Raw genomic sequence first — 21,482 nt, 5'->3', positions numbered from 1 at the left:
GTCCAACCATCTACCAAAATCCAAGCCTTACACTATGAAATTCATAAAATATATACATTTTCTCATCCTTGTACTAAGGGATTGAGCTCAACCATTTTCTTGAAAATAGAATTAGTTACATTAAACTTGGGCCGAATTTCTGAAAATAGGTGTTGAAGATGAACTCGTATCTCCTAAACCATAGCACCTGTTACAAAACTGAAAGAGGGTTTTGTAGATAAGGTTATTTTGGAAAAAAATCTCTCTCAAATTTGGGAAATTCATTTCCAGTAGCTCACAATCTGTTCCACAAAATCATCTCTAAAACAGAAAATCATTAAAAATTTAACTCTGTGAAAATGAGCTATACAGATCTAGTCACATATCCCAATCCATGACACCTGTGAATAAATTGAAATATTTTTTTGTTATATGGCTTGTGCTTAACAAAAAATTCTTTGGGTTTCTCAAAATTACTTTCCATTTGTTGTAAAATGGCCCTGCACTAAAATGACTAAAACAGTAAAAAATATGAAAATTTTGCTTTGTTTTAATGTAGGGTCCAAATATCATTGTATATCTCATACATAGTAGCACATGTGCATAAACTGAAGTATGTTTTTGTTATTTAGTATGTGATGAACAAAAACCTCTTTCACTTTTGAAAAATTCCTTACCATTATTTCAGAAACTGATTTTGTACTAAACTTGTCATTGTGTGCAGCAACTGACCTCAAAACATGCATAACCAAGAATCACTCATTCATTTCTTCTAATCTGGGAGCCGGTTATGGGAGTGTGATATAACGTTGGAAATATTTTTCTAAGCTTCGTCTGATGGACACACTTGTGACATGTTTTGTGCTGAACATCATGTGCAAAACATCTAACAAAACTAGACATAGTAAGAGCTCATGCTGATCCCTGGTGACAGGTTTCGAAGACTAGAACTAACAAAACCAGTTGATGTTTTTACTGAGGTTCGATATGCCCAAAGAGATGAAAATAACATGTTGTGCCAATTTGACCTATGAATACCAATGATTCGTCGGATCATAGTGACTAGAACTTTATTGATGGTTTCAACCAGACCATTAGCCTGTGGGTAATATGGAGTAGAACTATTGTGACGTAGGCCAAGTTGATCTGTCAGTTTAGTCATCATGATGTTTCGAAAATGACTCCCATGATCAGTAATAATCACTTGAGGAACACCGAATCTAGCAATTATATGATTGAAAATGAAAATTGTAGCAGTTTTGCCTTCTGCTGAAAATGTAAGCATCGCCTCGGTCCACTTAGTAAAATAATCTACCGCAAGGATGATATACGCATGCCCCCCGGCCGAGTGATCGTTACATGTAATAAAGTCGATACCCCACTTTGAGAAAGGACTGACGACAATTATAGGATGGAGAAGAGCAGGTGGAACACACATCTTACGATCAAAAATTTGAGAATTGTGGCATTTTTGGACCGCATAGATACAATCTTTAAAAAAATATGGCCAGAAATAACCAGCGGGAATTATCTGTTGGGTTGTGGCATACCTAGACATATGACCACCACATGCTCCAAAGTGACAGTCATTAAGAAACTTTTCAGCTTCTTCATGAATTAGACAACGTCGGAAAACAGAATCCTCCCCACGACGACAGAGTGTATCACCAATAATATTGTATTGTTGGGATTGGAAACGTATTTTCCATCGCTGAGATCGTGAAATTTCAGGCCAAAAAGATTGGGTTTGGAGATAAACAATAATATCTCCATAACATGGGTCAAGAGTAATGATAAGAAACAAGGATTCGTCCATAATGGGCTCTTCTGCCACAGTTTCAGTATCAGCATGCGGGAAATCACACATCAGTTCCGCAAAAACCAAAGATTTCTTTGCCTTGGATTTTTCAAATTCCAAGTCAAATTCTTGCAGGATAACTATCCATTTGGAATACTTACCCCCTAGCAATTGTTTGGTCAAAATATAAATCATAGGGCTACAGTCAGAAATTACTGTAGTTTTGTGTAATAAGATGTAATGACGAAATCTTTGGACAGCTTGAATAGCTGCCAAGGCCAATTTCTCCACATGCGAATATTTAAGCTCAGTCAGATTCAGAGTTTGACTAAGATAGTAAATCACATGTTCACTGTTGAATTCATCTTCCTGAACTAAAACCAACCCAATGGTGGAATGAGAAGCAGTGAGGTATAAGAAGTAATCCTGGTTGTAGTTTGGAGGATGCAATAACGGTGCATGGGTCAACGTGTGTTTAAGTGAATCAAAAGATTTGTCAGCTATCTCATCCCAAAAGAATGGAGTATTCTGTTTCAACAATCTGGTAAAACCCTTTGTTATCTTAGCATAGTTAGGAATGAAACGACATAAAAAGTTTGCTTTCCCTTGCAAACTTTGGAGTTGGCGGAGAGTCGAAGGAGGAGGTAATTTGACAATAGCTTCCACCTTCGAGGGATCGACACAAATGCCAGCTTTCGAAACAACAAATCCCAGTAAACGACCCGTTTCTATACAGAAAACACATTTGTGTGGATTCAACCTAATTCGATAATGCCTACATCTCATAAATATTGCTCGTAAATGAGTGAGATGATCCGCTCTACGTAATGAATGGGCAGGTAAATCATCGAGATATGGTTGCACAATGTGCTTGATATCATGAAATGCATAAGACATAGCCCTTTGAAAAGTTGCTCTAGTGTTCTTCAATCCAAAAGGCAATTTTCAATAAGCAAACATCCCCCATGGACAAATGAAAGCCATTTTTGGTTGATCAGCAGGGAGTATGTTGATTTGATTGTAACCGGAAAAACCATCCATAAAGGAGAACATTTCACTGCCGACATAGTCATTAATAATTTGATTGATATAGGGGGTTGGATAATTGTATTTAGGACAAACTCGATTAATATCCCTATAATCAATACATATTCTTATCGTTCCTTGCTTTTTGTTAATAGGAACAATATTTGACACCCAATCCGTTAAAGGAATTGGATAAATGAAACCTACTCAAAGTAATTTCTCAACTTCAGCTTTAATAGTAGCAGCTTTTCTTAGATGTATCTGATGCAAACGTTACCAGACAGGTTTAGCATATGGGTAAGTTTTAATTTCATAGACAACAATTTATGGATTGATTCCTGGCATTTCTTCATATGACCAGGCAAACACGTCGTGGAATTCTTGAAATAGGGCTTTATAAGTTTGGAGTTCATCGTCCATATAGGAAGCACCTATATGAATGTTTTCAATAATTCCGGGTTTAACTGAAATGTCAATAGGAACTGTTCGAGAGATATTTCCGAGATTTAACTCAGAATCAGGATGTTGCAAAGGATTCTGTGGTTCTTTGACATAATGAGTAGTAAAAATAGATGAAAAATCATTTTCAAAATGATCAAGCTCAGGTAAAAATGAAGACCGATGATGAAGATCTTCCCATGGTAAATCATCAACAAACAAAAATTCACGAATTTTCTCATCAGTATGAACAAGCTCAGAAAAAGTCGTTGAAGCTAAGGTTGATATTGAAAGTGATTCTCCATGGACCACATTCATTGGATCAATTTCGATTGAACAATGGTCATAAAATGACTGTACAGCCTGATATGCAATTTCAAAGGGATTCAAAGGCATCGCATCACCAAATGAATCCACCTCAGAATCGGAAGGTACGATCCAAGAATCATCAAAATCAATAGTGTTCGATGAAATCATATGAATAGTTGCAGTAGAAGGCGATACGTTAGGAGGAGGAAAGGAAAAAGTTCCTAGTAAACCGGAATCTTTAATCAATCCTACCCCAACAGCCTTGTGAGGGATAGTTGTTTTACCGACATGTTGAATACTTTTAGAAGAGGTTGAGTCAGATGAAAAATAAGTCAGTTGGTCTATGGTAACAATCTTTCCATTATGAGGAAACTTGATAAGCTGAAAGACTGATGAAACAACAACAGCATAGCATAAGACCAACTACGACCCAAGAGAAGGTTGTAATCTAGAGGGGCACCAACCACTTCCACATCTAGATTTACAGTTTTTCCTTCAACCCCTATAGGTAGATCATGTAAAATGCCAAAAGGATGGAATCCACAACCATCAAAAGTCTTTAGAATCGTCGAGGATTGATTGAGTGTAGGAGAACCAAGTGATCTACAACACCGGATCGACATAATACACGTAGAAGCTCCCTCATCAATTACAATCCTAAAGCAAGGTCTATTTTTGACTAACACTGGAATCTGGAAAGCCATTTGATGAGGTAGGTGAGGTGTACTATTCTCTAAATCGAATATTATAAGGTTTGAAGCCTGAATATCAACAGCTCCTATAGCTGACAATAGTAATTTACGTTGTGCTGGACATGATTGCAGCACCTCCAAAGCTGACATTGCTCAAGGGGAAATATCTAAGTCTTCAACAATGTTATAATTTTGAGCAGCTCTCACATGTGGATTGAAAGTTGACTTCTGAAGTATACCTTTAGCAGGAAGTTGGATTACTAAGTCAGGGTTAGGTTTCTCGATCTGTAGCTCATCAGAACCAGAAGGAGTTGCAGTTGATGGGTTTGAATTAGAATACTTTGCTTCCTTACCACCAACAGGATTTTTACTACCATAATCTTGCAATCGCGTCACAATCTTGACATGAGACATCATCATTATGGGTTCTTCTGAGGCATTTGAGGAAGAACCAATCATATTACTATCTTGACTAGGAAAAGGATCCTTCAAGACAGCAGACGTTTGAGAACCTTTGATGATTTTTGAAACCTCAGCTTGATGTGGGCAGTCTCTTGTAAAATGCTCCTCATCACAAATGAGACAAGGATAGCAAGGTTTACGTTTCTCGTCAGTAGATTTAGTTTTATCTAATTTCTCTTTTGAGTTTTGTTTATTTTTCTTCTTCCCCTTCTTTTTACCACTAGATTTTGATTTGGCCGCAGATGATTCTACGACATGAATATCAGTAGGAATTTTAGCGGAAGAGTCTCCTGTCAGGGAATCTGGTAAAGTTATAATAGGAGAAGAATTCTTTGAAGATTTCTTCTTGCTTTTGGTACTAACTGAACCAATCATACCATCAACAACATGAGACCCTGAAGGAGCTGCAGTTATTTGATTTTGTTTCGGAAGGTCGGGGATTTTTTTGTGTAAAGTACGCAACTGCATATAAACGAGGTCAAGGTACTGAGCCTGAGCAATTACTTGCTCTTCAGTAACAACTCCTACCTTAGATACATCCTCAGTGATTTTAGGTAATAATGATTTAACGAACCATTCTGCTAAAATTTGATACGGAATAAAAACTTTCACTAAACATCGTCTACATCGCCATTCATGAATATGATCTGAAATATATGTGGAAGTTGACTATTTTAATGAAGTTAATAATTATGTGCCATTGTCATATCTGACAAGCAACTGAAAATGAGTTAAGAAAGAAGTGGCTAACTGACTAAAATTATAAAAAGAAGCTTGTGGTAACTCAGTGTACCACATAGCAGCAAGACCAATCAGAGTGTGTTGGAAAAGATGTAAGTGAATTGAATCATCGATAATGGAATTAGATGCACACCAGAGGTGATAAGACATCACATGGTTTGACGGATCGTCTCCTGATCTACCCTCAAACTTTAGGATATCACTGGGCAACTTATTCGGAATTGGCGGCCAAAACGGAAGATAATTAATTGGATCATTCATAAGGTGCGACAAATCAGGTAAATCCAAAGTTGCTATAAATGGTAACTGACGGTTAGGGTTGCGAAAACCTTGGGTCAAAAGACCAGCCCCAGGAGGAGGATATCTAGGATAACTTGGAATTGGATTTGCATTTGGAATATTATATCCTCCTGGAAAACCAGGATTAACCAAACCAAACTAGGGTTGTTGAGGTTTGTTACACTAAAAAATGTCACCATGACTATTTGCAGTTAGTATGGCTCCATCCACTGTCATACTATCCTCCTTGGCAAGTCTCATGCCTCTTCTTTCCATGTCAAACTTCAAAAAAGAGAGAAAAGTCATTTAAAAGTCAATTATCTCTGGTACGCAGTTTCTCTTAGCCTCACCTGCGGGTACGCAACCCAAGTTCACAACACCTGTGTACTTGTACGCTCTGTATGTAAAGGGATGGGTGCGTACTCCTGTAAAGGTCAAAAGGCGCAAGTTTCACTCCAAAAAAGTTACTTGTGGTAATTTCTAGAGTCTTCTAGAAGTATGTTTGACGTGTACGAAGCGCCTCCAGATGGTTCATGTACCCCTACCAAAGAGGAACTTATCCCATCAATAGGGGAGCTATCCCATCCAAAGAGGGGCTTATCCCATTGACAGTGGACCTAAATAACTTCCTCTAGAGCACTATAAATACAGGCATTGGGCCAAAGGGAAGAGAGATTGAAAGCTGAAAATTCCTAAGGGTAGATGCTGCTGAAATTGGGACTTCCTTGTAGAAGCTTGTGAGGAGAGATTACCATCTTTACTTGTTTCCATTGGGAGGTGGGTGAGCTGATCAGAGTAAGGGAGAACTCTTGTGGACCCTAGGAGGAGCTTGCACAACACCAAGGCTCAGGTTGTAATGGTTCCTTTTGTTACCTTTTAATACAAATTAGTCCATTCTTCTCAACAATTTGTTATTAATGAGTTGTTTCATATACTCATTGGTCTATATGTTAAATATGTTTTATTTTATGTGATATTCAGGTGTTATTTAATCGTTTGATTGTTGGTGAATGCAGGTTTCGAAGGGAAGGAGGAGCTCATCCGGATCAACGAAGCTGGACTACTACAAGAGTGTTGGATTACAGGTAGGATCTAAACACTTGATTTCTCATATTGTAAAAGCATATTTAGAGAAGGATTGCTCTTATTTGTCTTGTTTGTCATTAGAGAGTCTTAGGCTTTCTAGGAAGGTCGGTTGTGTCCGCACTAACGACTATTTCCGTGTGACAAAATGGCGACTCCACTGGGGACTCCATGAATGTGTTTGAGTTCTTTTTGATTTGATATTTTGGTCTGAGAAAAATTGCTTGCTTTCTGATTTTTGGTTGTCTAGCTGTGTATTTGGGTGGGTTAGCTTAGAGTCAATTTAGTTTTTTATTTTTCTTAGTCTTGCCAGCAGTACGCAGTCTCTGGGTTTAACACAGTGCGTACTTGTACGCACTGCGTCTTTGTGCACAGTGCGTACCCGCGCCTGTGTAAACAGATGACCTGCGTACCCCTGTCAATTTTAAGAAAATTTCCATTTTTGCTTTTTGCTCTTTTAGATTTTGCTTTTACTTTGTTTTTACTGCCCAGATACATCAGTTTACTGTCAAAGATCTTCACCTGAACTTGTCCCGTTAGTGTCGAGGGTTTTGGTGGAATTCATAGTGATTTTGCCTTAGGGCTGGATTTTTAACTGGTCCTGTAGTGACTTTGGCGTTAGAGGTTGTCAAACTTTGGATCTCCCTGGTTTTGATCAGTCCTCTTAGGAGTCGGGCCTGTCATAGAAGTCACCCTAGTTAGAGACCTACCTTTGTGTCTTCTCTTTGCGAATCTCGAAAAGTTTGTTTGTTAAAGCCTTGAATTCCATTCTTGAGAAAAAAGAACAAAAAGATTTCGATTTTGTTTTTTGGTTAGTTTATGATTCTGCATGAACTGATCCTTAGTTTCATTTTGACTAAGTAAAACATCCGGGAATCATCCTTGTAGGCTTTTGTCCTCATTATTTTTACTTTTAGGTAAATTTGCTTTTAATTTGCTTTTGAGTGATTTGATTTGATTGTCTTAGATTTTAAGTATGGGGGATTTACGCAGTGCATTATATTAGATATCATTTTTGGGATTCAACTGCGTTAAGTAAGTCATTCAAACGTATGACCATTTCCATGAGAGGTAGTCGTAACTGACTAATTTCTCATGATTTTTGAATAGTTCACTTAGCACTCATTGCATCGGGTGATGCTCACAGGGGTGAAGAAGTGGGATTGAAACTAGTGAAATGTGGAGAACGAATCACATAGCATCAATCATCACTTCCGGGGCTTGCACCCGGTAACCAGGACTTCCCAGGAGGTCACCCATGCCAGAACTCCTCTGGCTCAAGTGCGCTTAACTGTGGAGTTTTCCCCACAATCAAGCCCACTTAGCTTGCTACCCCATTTGCAAAACCTTAGCAAGTATTGTGCCTCATGAACCATTCAAGTAGAGATCCCTTGACTCTTTTTGAATTTAAGTATGGGGTTTTATAATGCACTGCGTAAATCCCCCATACTTAAATTCAAAAAGAGTCAAGGGATCTCTACTTGAATGGTTCATGAGGCACAATACTTGCTAAGGTTTTGCAAATGGGGTAGCAAGCTAAGTGGGCTTGATTGTGGGGAAAACTCCACAGTTAAGCGTGCTTGAGCCAGAGGAGTTCTGGGATGGGTGACCTCCTGGGAAGTCCTGGTTACCGGGTGCAAGCCCCAGAAGTGATGATTGATGCTATGTGATTCGTTCTCCACATTTCACTAGTTTCAATCCCACTTCTTCACCCCTGTGAGCATCACCCGATGCAATGAGTGCTAAGTGAACTATTCAAAAATCATGAGAAATTAGTCAGTTACGACTACCTCTCATGGAAATGGTCATACGTTTGAATGACTTACTTAGCGCAGTTGAATCCCAAAAATGATATCTAATATAATGCACTGCGTAAATCCCCCATACTTAAATTCAAAAAGAGTCAAGGGATCTCTACTTGAATGGTTCATGAGGCACAATACTTGCTAAGGTTTTGCAAATGGGGTAGCAAGCTAAGTGGGCTTGATTGTGGGGAAAACTCCACAGTTAAGCGCGCTTGAGCCAGAGGAGTTCTGGGATGGGTGACCTCCTGGGAAGTCCTGGTTACCGGGTGCAAGCCCCGGAAGTGATGATTGATGCTATGTGATTCGTTCTCCACATTTCACTAGTTTCAATCCCACTTCTTCACCCCTGTGAGCATCACCCGATGCAATGAGTGCTAAGTGAACTATTCAAAAATCATGAGAAATTAGTCAGTTACGACTACCTCTCATGGAAATGGTCATACGTTTGAATGACTTACTTAACGCAGTTGAATCCCAAAAATGATATCTGATGTCTTAGATTTGTTAAATTCGATTTGATAAAATAGTTTTATATGCTTTATTAACATAGAAAAAACAGAAAAATTCTTTTGGAAAAAGTTTTCTTTGGTAGCATTTGTAGATTTTGGAAGAAAAAGGAAATTTCGTAGAGTAATTAGTGGTCATGAGTTGTGTGTTTTGAAAAGATAAAGAGAATTGTTTCTTTGATTGTCTTTACTAAGAAAGTTGTTTTCTATAAAATTTGCATTTTCCAACTCTCTTAGTTAGGAGATTCATTGAAAAGGAAAAGTAGTGTAAATCATCTTAGGTGCATCTTTGTAGTGGTTGCGAGTCGAGTCTACACACCACCAGTTTCATCTCCATCACCTTTTGTCTTTAAGAAAAACCATAAAATTAACACTTAAATTAAAATTAACGTAGTAACTTTTATTTACTAGGGCTCTGAAACACCAATTTAGATCAGGCTAGTGTCTTGGAGTAGGAGAGTAATTAACTCTCCAAGACAACAAAACCAAACAAGTAGCTTATCTTGTGATAGAATAAATCCAATTGTCTCATTTGTACTCTGGGAAAGCTCCTCTTAAAGGAGAAGCACGAGCTCGTGTCCGAACCAGTGAGGGGATCAATCCTCCCTCGTTGGGAAGGACGCCAGACACGCACGTATTACAAACGGTAAACCTCGGATTAACCATTGTCGAGGAGCCAGGGGTCACTTGTCGGTAAACCTTGGATTATTGTCAAGGAACCGGCAAGGGGATTGAGCTTAATACTCTGCCCTTGCGTGCTGTCGGAGTGTAGACTGTTCCCCCAGGTGCATTTGTTGCGGTTGGTAACCTTAGTGACCATTATCTTTAGGATTCTATCGAGGTGACGGTGGAGGGAAGATCCCACTGTACCTGGAGCAGACGTCGGCTAGACTCACTTGGATTTTCCGGGGGGTTCACTTCACTCGAGACGGTTAAAGTGGAGGAACTTGTGCCGGTCTATTCATTAAGCAGGTTTCCGGGGTAACTGTTCCACCCGCCACTTCTGTGCTGAATCCAGCGATGTTGGGTTTCATCTCCAACTAGCGTTTTCAGTCTGGAAGGCTACTATTTGTGTTTGGTTTGACGCCCTAGATTCTTTAGGCATATGATTCAAATTTGTTTGGTTCTTTAGAGACTTTAGGTGGTTTGTTTTGAGATTTTACTTTGTTTTCGTGTGTAGTAGTTAAAAGTTTTTAGCTGTGGCGGAATTACCGAGACAGTCCCGTAGACTTCGGGGCAAGTCACCTGAGATTGTTACCGGAACCGATTTGTTGAGGAAACTCCGTAGATCACGGGGTGGACCTCCTGAAGACGTCCTGGGTCATTACGAAGGTTTAAAGGTCCTTGTAACTCCTCCTAGCGGCAGTAGAGTAGGTTCACCAGAAGAAGGAGAGTCTTCATTGGTAGTCCATCAAGATTACCAAAGTCTAGAGACAGGTTATAATCCTGAAGCAGTTGAAGTTTCTGAGCTTGCTGGTAGTTTTTCATCTACTAGTGATATAGGCGAAGAACTTGAAATATCTGAACCTGTTACTCCAACTTCTAGTGTACCAAATTCACCTAGGGTAGAAAGAGTCATCACTGAAAATCTTCCTACTAGTTTGATAGCTATTGAAGAACTTGCTCCAGAGGAGGAATTAGGCGTATCTACCCTTGAAGATCGACCTACTATTGATCTCAGGGAGCGTGAATCTATCTTTTACAGTCCTCCTAGAAGTACTACTTGGTACCTTTCGTTAACCAATTATTTAGACAACTCAGGGGTAGGTTTTTCTCCACCTCGTACTCCTTTTCCACCTGGAGGTATTTATACTCCTGTAAATATGTCTGGTCAGTCGTCCGTGTTTACTCAATCTCCTTAATCTTTCTTGCACGGCAATCCTTCTGTTCCCATCGGGTATCAATCACTTTCTGGTACCTTTGCAAGGGCATCTCCTCAACCCATTGATCATGGGTTATTAGCTGGAAACAATGGTAACAAACCGTTGGGTGTAGGGGACATTTACATGATGTCAGGTTCAATTCCCGTTTCTCAACCTCAAGGTGGTCAATTACCGCCTAGGGGGCAGCCTCAATTAACGCCTGGGGGGCAACCTCAAGGTACACAAATTGTGTCTGGGGGGCAGCTTCAAGCTCAGTATGTACCCATGGTACAATACATGCCTCAAGGTCAACCCCAGCCTCAATATGTACCCCAGGGTCAACCTCAGTATCAATATTTACCCCAAGGGTATCAACTTCAAGGGTATCAACCTCAAGGTCAAGGTCAACCCTAGTATCAGTATTTACCCCAAGGTTATCAACCTCAAGGTCAATACTCGAGTCAAATTTATCAACCACCTCAAGGTCAGTCATATGTTCAAGGTATGGGAACTATGCCTTTCAGTTATCAATCCTATCCTCAATCCGGTTATGGATCTCAGTATCCTCAACCTGTTACGGGTCAATACCCCGGAATGATAGTGTGGGATCCATCACAGGGTCAACAGGTGTTGCAGCCAAGTATATAGTTGGTACCTCAAACTGGACAACCTGTAGTTTCTGGTACACCCCAGCAACCGCAACCTGTCCAGTCAAATGTTCAAACTTCTGTAACTTCGATAGTTACTCAGCCGCCAATTGCACCTAGTACTCCATCTCAAACAGCTGCTGCAACTACCGCAACATCTACCACACTTACTTCTGGAGTATCGACAGCTCCGGTTTCTACTGTCTCTGCAACCACTCCTCAGACATCTTTGCCGTTGTCCGGATCTATGATTCAAACCACGGTCCAGATGCCTGTAGGGCAGCCTGGTTCAAGCATTGTTGTAACAACTCAACCTCAATTTACTCACCAACAGTACCAGGGATAGTACCAATTCGGTCCTGCTGTCCAACAACCGGTTTACCAGTATCAACCGTATCCTGGGTACACTTATCAACAACCTCAACAACCCCAGTACGGTCCGGTTAATCCTGGTTTTCCAGGAGGATATAATATCCCTAATGCGATTCCTGTTCCTAGTTATCCTGGATATCCTCCTCCTGGAACTGGTCTTGTGACCCAGAGTTTCAGAGATCCTAACCGGCAGTTACCATTTATCGCAACTTTGGATTTACCAGACTTGATGCGCCTAACGAACGATCCAATTCAATATCTTCCGTTTTGGCCGCCAATGCCAAATAAGTTGCCCAGTGATATACCCAAGTTCGAAGGTAAGTCTGGAGAGGATCCGTCCAATCACGTGATGACTTACCACCTCTGGTGTGCTTCAAATTCTATCTCGGATGATTCGATCCGCTTACGTCTTTTCCAGCGTACGCTCATTGGTCTCGCGGCCAAGTGGTACATTGAGTTACCACGGGCCTCTTTTTACAATTTTAGCCAGTTAGCTACCTCATTCCTAACTCATTTTCAGTTACCGGTCAGATACGATAACGGCACGGAGCTATTAACTTCATTAAAACAGTCGACCTCCACTTATATTTCTGATCATATTCATGAATGGAGACGTCAAAGACGTTTAGTGAAAGTTTTTATCCCGGACCAAATCTTAGCTGAATGGTTTGTAAAATCATTATTACCGAAGATTACTGAAGATGTAGCTAAGGCCGGAGTAGTTACTGAGGAGCAAGTCATTGCCCAAGCCCAGTACCTTGACTTAGTTTACACTCAGTCGGGTACGTTGCACGAGAAGATCCCAGATCTTCCTAAGTCGAATCAAATTGCTGCTGCTCCTTCGGGGTCTCATGCTGCTAATGGCATGATTGGTACGGTGAACACTAAAAGTAAGAAGAAATCCTCAAAGAATTCTTCTCCAATAATAACCTTACCGGACTCCCCGACAAGAGAATCTTCTCCTAAAATTACTGCCGATATTCATGCTGTAGAGTCATCTACGGCTAAATCAAAAAATCGTGGTAAGAAGAAAGGCAAGAAGAAGGATAAAGCAGACAAGGCTCCAAAGGAGAAAAAAGAGAAGTCAGAATCTAACGACGAAAAGCGCAAACCTCGCTATCCTTGTTTAATTTGTGAAGAAGATCATTTCACAAGAGATTTCCCTCATCGGGCAGAGGTTGTGAAAATCGTTAAGGGTTCCCCAACTCCTGCTGTTTTGAAAGATCCATTTCCAAAGCAGGAGAGTAAAATGATAGGTTCTTCCTCGAGTGCCAGTGAAGAGCCCATATTGATGATGTCTCATGTATGGATTGCGACTCGATCACAAGATTATGGTAGTAAGAATCCTGTTGATGGCAAAGAAGCAGAATCTTCTCATTCTAATCCATCAACCTCAGCTCCCGGTTCCGATCCACTACAGATCGAGAAACCTAACCCGGACTTGATAATTAAACCGCCCGCCAAGGGTATACTTCGAAAGTCTGCTTTCAATCCACATGCGAGAGCAGCTCATAATTATAACATTGTTGAGGATTTAGCTGTTTCACCCTCAGCAATGTCAGCTTTGGAAGTGCTGCAATCATGCCCAGCACAACGAAAATTACTCTTGTCGGCTATAGGAGCTGTTGATGTTCAGGACCCGAACCTGATAATCTTTGATCTAGAAAATAGTACACCACGTCTCCCTCATCAAATGGCTTTCCAGATTCCAGTGATAGTCAAAAACAGGCCTATTCATCGGACTGTAATTGATGAAGGAGCTTCTACGTGTATTATGTCGATTCAGTGTTGGAGATCGCTTGGTTCTCCTTCACTGAACCAATCCCTGATGATTATTAAGGCCTTTGATGGCCGTGGGTTCCATCTGTTTGGCATTCTACAGGATTTGCCTATAGGGGTTGAAGGAAAAACCGTTAGTCTGGATGTGGAGGTGGTTGATGCCCCTCTAGACTACAACCTTCTTTTGGGTCGCAGTTGGTCTTATGCTATGACAGCAGTCGTGTCATCGGTCTTCAGAGTTATAAAGTTTCCACATAATGGTAAGATCGTGACGATAGACCAGCTGGCTTACTTTTCATCCGACCCAGCCTCTTTAGAGAGTATCCAGCATGTCGATAAAACGACTATCCCTTACAGGGATGTTGGTGTAGGATTGGTTAAAGATTCCGGTTTACTGGGAACTTTTCCCTTTCCTTCCATCAATGCAGACCCTTCATTCGCATCCATTCATATCATTACTTCAGACACTATTATTTACGATGATCCTTGGATTGTCCCATCTGAATCTGAGATAGACTCATTCGGTGATACAATGCCTTTGAGTCCATATGAAATTGCTTATGAGGCCGTGCAGTCTTTTTCCGACTCTAGTTCAACCCAATTCGACCAAATGAATGTGGTCCGTGAGGAATCACTTTTCACATCAACCTCAGAACGGATAACGTTTCCTGAAGTCGTGTCATCTGACGAACAACTTCGCGAAATCCTCAGTGTAGACGATCTACCATGGGAAGATCTTCATCATAGATCTTCGTTTTTACCTGAGGCTGATGACTTTGGAAATGATTTTTCATCAATTTTTACAGCAGAATATGTCAAGGACGCTCAGAATCCCATGAAACATCCTGATTCAGAGTTGAATTTGGGAAACATCTCCCAAACTATTGCCATCGACATTTCAGTCAAAACCAGAGTTATTGAAAACATTCATATAGGTGCCTCGTGTACAGATAACGAAATTCAAACATACAAGGTCCTATTTCAAGAATTCCGCAACGTGTTTGCCTGGTCCTATGAGGAAATGCCAGGAATTGATCCCTCCATTGTTGTTCATGAAATCAAGACCTACCAGGACGCTAAACCCGTTCGGCAACGTCTGTGTCAGATACACCCTAGGAAAGCGGCTGCGATTAAAGCAGAAGTCGAGAAGCTGTTGAAAGCAGGTATCATTTATCCGATCTCGTTAACGGATTGGGTATCGAATATTGTTCCGGTTAACAAGAAACAAGGAACAATAAGAATATGTATCGACTATAGGGATATAAATCGTGCTTGTCCAAAACACAATTATCCTACACCCTATATCGATCAAATAATTGATGATTGTGCCGACAGTGAAATATTTTCCTTTATGGACGGTTTTTCCGGTTACAACCAAATCAACATTCTACCTGCCGATCAACCAAAAACGGCTTTCATTTGTCCTTGGGGGACATTTGCTTATTGCAAATTACCTTTCGGACTTAAGAATGCCGGAGCCACTTTCCAACGGGCAATGTCTTATGCGTTTCACGACATCAAGCACATTGTGCAACCGTATCTTGATGATTTGCCTGCTCATTCTTTACATCGAGCTGATCACCTTGTCCATTTACACGCTATTTTTATGAGGTGTCGGCATTATCGAATTCGGTTGAACCCACACAAATGTGTCTTCTGCATAGAAGTGGGACGATTGCTAGGATTTGTTGTTTCAAAAGCCGGTATCCGCGTCGATCCCTCGAAGGTCGAAGCCATCATCAAATTGCCTCCTCCTTCGAGTTTGCGCCAACTCCAAAGTTTGCATGGGAAAGCAAACTTTTTATGTCGATTCATTCCTAACTACGCCAAGGTTACAAAGGGTTTCACCCGGTTGTTGAAACAAAACGCTCAATTTTCTTGGGATGAGATAGCTCAGAAATCTTTTGATGCACTTAAGCACGCGTTGACCCATGCACCGTTGCTGCATCCTCCCAACTACAACCAGGACTACTTTTTGTATCTCGCCACCTCCCACTCCACCATTGGAATGGTCTTAGTTCAGGAAGATGAATTCGGAATGGAACATGTAATATATTATCTTAGTAGGACATTAAATCCCACTGAGCTAAAATATTCGCATGTGGAGAAATTGGCCCTGGCAGCTGTTCAGGCTGTCCAGCGTTTTCGTCATTACATTCTTCTCCGTAAAACTACAGTGATCTCGGATTGCAACCCTATGATTTACATTTTGACAAAACAATTGCTAGGGGGCAAGTACTCCAAATGGATTGTTATCCTGTAGGAGTTCGATTTGGAGTTTGAGAATTCCAAGTCCAAGAAATCCTTAGTTTTTGCGGAATTGATGTGTGACTTCCCGCGTGCTGACACGGAGACTGTGGCAGAGGAACCCCTTGCGGACGAATCTCTGTTTCTTATCAGCACTTTAGATCCGTGGTATGGGGATATAATCATCTATCTCCAAACCCAATCCTTTCGGCCCGAAGCTTCATAGGCGGAACACCGGAAAATTCGACTCCAGTCCCAACAATACAAAATTATTGGAGATACACTTTATCGTCGTGGGGCGGACTTGGTTTTCCGTCGTTGCTTAACTCATGAAGAGGCAGAAAGGGTTTTGAATGACTGTCATTCTGGAGCATGTGGCAGTCATATGTCTGGGTATGCCACAACTCAGAAGGTGTTGCGTGCTGGCTATTTCTGGTCGTCCATGTTTAAAGATTGTATCATTGCGGTCCGAAAATGCCACAACTGTCAAGTGTTTGATCGCAAGATGCGCGCACCACCTGCTCCTCTCCACCCTATAATTTTCGTTGGTCCTTTTGCTAAATGGGGTATCGATTTTATTACTTGTAACCCTCACTCGGCCGGGGGGCATGCGTATATCATCCTTGCGGTTGATTATTTTACTAAATGGGCCGAGGCGATGCCTACATTCGAGGCAAGCAGCAAAACAACAGCGATTTTCATATTCAATCATATTATTGCTAGTTTTGGTGTCCCACAAGCGATAATCACTGACCATGGGCGCCATTTTCGAAACATTATGATGACAGAACTTACAAGCCAGCTTGGTTTACGCCATGATAGTTCTACTCCTTATTATCCTCAAGCAAACGGTTTGGTTGAATCCATCAACAAAGTTCTCGTTATCATGATCCGATGAATCATTGGTATTCATCGGTCGAATTGGCACAACATGTTATTCTCAGTGCTTTGGGCGTATCGAACCTCAGTAAAAACATCAACAGGGTTCACTCCTTTCCAACTAGTTTATGGTTTGGAAGCAGTGTTGCCCATTGAATGCGAAATCCCATCACTTCAAATGGCTATCGAATTACTCCCAGCTACTTCCGAAGAGGAGAAGCGTCTGTTATACTTAGCTAAATTAGATGAGACTTGACGTGACGCTTCTTTGTCAATCGAGACTCACGCAAAAAGGATGAAAGCTCAGTATGACCGTAACGTGACCCCTCGTAATTTTTCGGAAGGAGACCTAGTGCTATTATATGATCAAGCTAACGATAAATTAGGTGCTGGAAAATTCGTTCCCATGTGGCATGGGCCCTACATTGTCAAGCGAAAGCTGGCAAAAGGGTCCTATGAGCTGGTAGATTTTGATGGGGACTCTTTGGATAAGCCCAAAAATGGACTTTACCTAAAGAGGTATTATGCTTAAATGGTGGGTATGGAGATTTAGTTAGTTCTAGTTAGGTTAATTTTCTTTTTAGCTGGTATGTTTGCTTAGTTTAGGCTGTGTGCTTAGTTTAAAGAGTGTGTTTTTGTCATTATTCTGGCTTATCTTGGTTTTACTCTTGATATTGCAGATGTCGACGCCTCTCCAAACATACATTGGATTTGCTGATGGTGCTTGTCGTAGTACACGGAATATCTCTTCCGCAGCTTGGGTTATCTTTTCGCCCTCTGACGAGTTAGTTTCTATGCATGGGGTGAGCCTCGGTCAAACAACAAACAACATTGCAGAATACAGTGCAGTGATTGAGTTATTATCTGAATCTATTTCATTTGGGATTCGGAGTTTGATAGTGAGGTTAGATTCTGAACTCGTTGTATTACAGCTTAATAGAGTCTATGCCATTAGAAATCCAGTGTTATTAAGATTGTTTTTGAGGGTGCGTCTCTTGGAACGTGAATTTGATTACATTGAATATCAGCATATTACAAGGTCTTTAAATACATTAGCAGATGCAATGGCGTCTCGAATGTTAAATAGACATTTGTAACAATCATAAATGTAAATTTATAAACATTTCATCACACATGTTTAACAAAATAAGCCGGTAATAATGATATATATATAGATAGGAGTGTGTCAAAAATATACATCGTCTTCAATCATAGGTTGAAAAAAATCTTATGATCGGCAAAAATGATAAGTACAAAAAACCAAAAATGTCATATGTGTCTACAAAAGTGACTAGCCAATCACTGGTGGTGCTCTCTATACGAGACCACTGCCCGCGCTACCCTACACAGGAACCTCTTGAAAGGTCCTGGGACTGCGACCACGTATCGCTGAAGTCGGATAGGAATGTCATCTATAGTGGTCTCTGGTATATCCGCCGTCAGACGCTCTAGATCCTGTTCCAGCTCGGCTAAGGTCTCTGCGGCCGCATCCTGTGGGGCTGGTGCTGGTACAGCTGGTGATCTCCTCTCAAAAGCCCGGAGGTTGGCCAGACGCCGTGGACCTACATTTGCATTTTGAAAATTTGTACTGTCAGTTTAAGGCGATATATAAAAAAAAATAAAAAAATACATAATTTAAAAACTTGTGAAGAATGAAATACCTCTGTCGTCCCATTGTTCTCCGAACCATGTCCGTATCATTGCGAAAATCCATTCCGGCGTACGGAAAATCCTGAATCACAAAGACCTGGCCCTCTAGCCAGTGAAAGTAACCATCAGGAAATCGAACAATTGCTACTCCCTCGTCAGGATGCCGGGCCATTACCGCGACCCATCTCGTCAACTTAGGCTCCCGAGGAGCCCCAACTGGAACTGTAAGATGCTGGGGGATCAGCATTGGAACTCTCTCTAGGGCAAAGCTCACAACTAAAGGCCCATATCCAAAGGTCTTCAGTTGTCCTCTCTTTGCCCTGGTTAGTTGGCCCTTCATATTGGCCAACACAGCATCGCACCAGTTGAAAATGGTGCCTTGGAAGCAATCTATAGCCATCCGCATTTGGGACCCGGTGGCATGGTGCAAAGCGGCCGCGCCGCAAAGTCTGGTAACAATAAAGGCTATCACCATAAGTTCAGGTCGGGATATGTATTTGATTTCTATCCCCTTCTCCTGGTTTTGATTGTTGCACCACTCTAGCCGGAGACTAGTAAGGGATTGGCCACCCGGCCTAGTCCCGAATAGAGAGAGTTGCTCGCCCCTGTTAGGCAAGCCAGTGAGAAAATATATGTGGGAGGGCTCTATCTCGAGCTGGTGCTCTCCGATGTAGAAACACTGATCCTGAATGTTCCACCTTTCAACCAGCCACTCAAGGAATGGCACCTGGGCCCTCATGCCAGGTATGGCCCAGTACTTGTAGAGACCGCATGCCTTTAACGCATCAATAGAAGGTTGATGACCTATTGCGGCCAAATCAACGTCCTCATGTTCTCTTTCACGCTAATCAAGCATGGTGTGCACCCTGCACATCATAAAACATCTGTTAGAGTCCATAAAATTTTAAAATTTTGGTCCATTTTGGAGAAATGAGGGTTTCAAAATGTGTTTTGCGGGGTACGCACCCCGGCTTTTAGGAACAGAGCGTCTGGACGCAGCTTCCCTTAAGGTCGGGTGCGTACTCCCGGTATTTTCCCCATTGAGAAAATATCGGGGTACGCAGGTCAGCAGTGCATGACCTGCGTACCCCGAAGGGCGCATCTTGAAACCCCAAGACCTCCAAAAAATCAAATAAAAACCTAAAAATGAATTCTAAACGGATGGAAATCAAGAGAAGGATGTTGTAGAATACCTGATGAGACGGCGTTCGATTCTGACAGTTGGATTCTCCGCAAAGTCCACGGGAAGTTTTCTTGTCAAAAGCCCTTTTCTCAACCTCAGCAGTAAAATGGTAAAATGACATGGTAAAAAGTCTTTTTATAGGTTTTTTGGATGAATGAATGCTAAGTTTGTTTATTTTTCACCATGAAAGGACATTTTTCAATGTATTTTTACCCATCTTAAGCAGGTATGAGTAATGTGTCGTTTTTGTGTAGGACAAAAGGACTTTAGAGTAAAATCATCATTTTTCGCAAACCAAAACATCAGAGTCATCTTTTAAGCTCTTTTCTGACTCCTAAAATATGAAAAGATTGCCGAGCGTTTATTTTACACTCGTTAAAACGAAACAAAAAGACGGTCCCCTTATAGCTCTTTTCTGACCGTAAAAACAGGAAAAGATTGCCGGGTTTTTGTCGTTTCAAACTCGATACGGAAATAAAACGACGTGTCCTTGATCGCTTTTTAATTTTCAGGTCAACGGCACTAAACATGAAAGTACTCCTTGGTCGCAAGATCAAGTGGTTCTCTCAGGTATTATTTTATACTTTTTCGGGCTTGGGAGACACAAATTTACGAAAAAGTTCACCGTGGAGTCTTCTTTAGTTTTTTCAGACTCTCTAAAAATGAAAAACGCCGAGTTTCTCCTATACTGGACTCGTTAAAATTTCACAGTAAAGGACCTATTCGATTACAAACAGGAACGGACCACTCCTTCTTAGGGTCCGAATCTAAACTAAGTTGGACTCATCCGAAGGATGAGCTTATAATCAAGCATATGTTATCCTCCTCAAGCTTGTAAAAAATAAAGAGGTACTTGCCAGAAATGGTGGGGGAAAAGAGAGAAGAATGAACCAATTTGTCATCCTTTGTTACAGAAGAACCTTATCACCGCTCTTGAACACGACACTTTTCATTCACCTGGGTTGGGAAATCCTTTGCCTTAAAAGTTGATCAAACCACTTTGAAAGTTTTCAACCGTTTCCGGGTATTAACTTTGGGTCAATCGTCACCAAACCATCTGTCGTGTCGTTATGTGTTCAAGAGGTCTCTGCAAATAAACCATTCATATGCAGAATACTTGTCATCCATTTGACCATCCCTGAGTCAGTCCTTACAACAACATTTCTTCAACTTGAACAATGATTTCGTGTTGTGGGCTTGCCTACAACGGGTCGCTTTCTATCGACATCAGCACATTATCTAGAAAGATGACTTAGAAATCGACAGTACCTTGAAGTCTGCATGCATCAATGGCAGGTTTCTCGCCTTTGACGACAATTTACATCATTGACTTTCGATCAGAGGATTCCGTGACGTGTTCGACATCAACTCATTCATTCACATTTCATGGATTGTACTAGGTACTTTGAGAACCATTGACATCACTGGTGGTCTCTCTCACACTTGTTAACAGTTTACATCATTGACTGGTAATCAAGTGGTTTCTACCATGCTCGACATCAACTCATTTATTCGCATGGATAGAATTGTACCAATTCGGGAGTTAGAAATGAAGACCCTGGATCTAGTTTCCACCATCTAGGCTGCGAGGAGTTTTGTATTCATTATACAGTAGACTAATCATAAACAGATGGCTGCGTCCATACTGTGTCTACAAAAGTCTATGATTGTGATGTATTGCAAAATCATTCTTGTATCAAAGCAGTAGTTAGATTGTTAGTTAAAGTTTTCAATCTGAGTATGGG

The sequence above is a fragment of the Pinus tabuliformis genome, chromosome 8 (genome assembly GCF_031772625.1).
Source record: "Pinus tabuliformis cultivar Carrire ecotype Pingquan chromosome 8, CPIR1, whole genome shotgun sequence".
NCBI lineage: Eukaryota > Viridiplantae > Streptophyta > Pinopsida > Pinales > Pinaceae > Pinus > Pinus tabuliformis.
Note: the sequence above shows the minus strand (reverse complement) of the source record.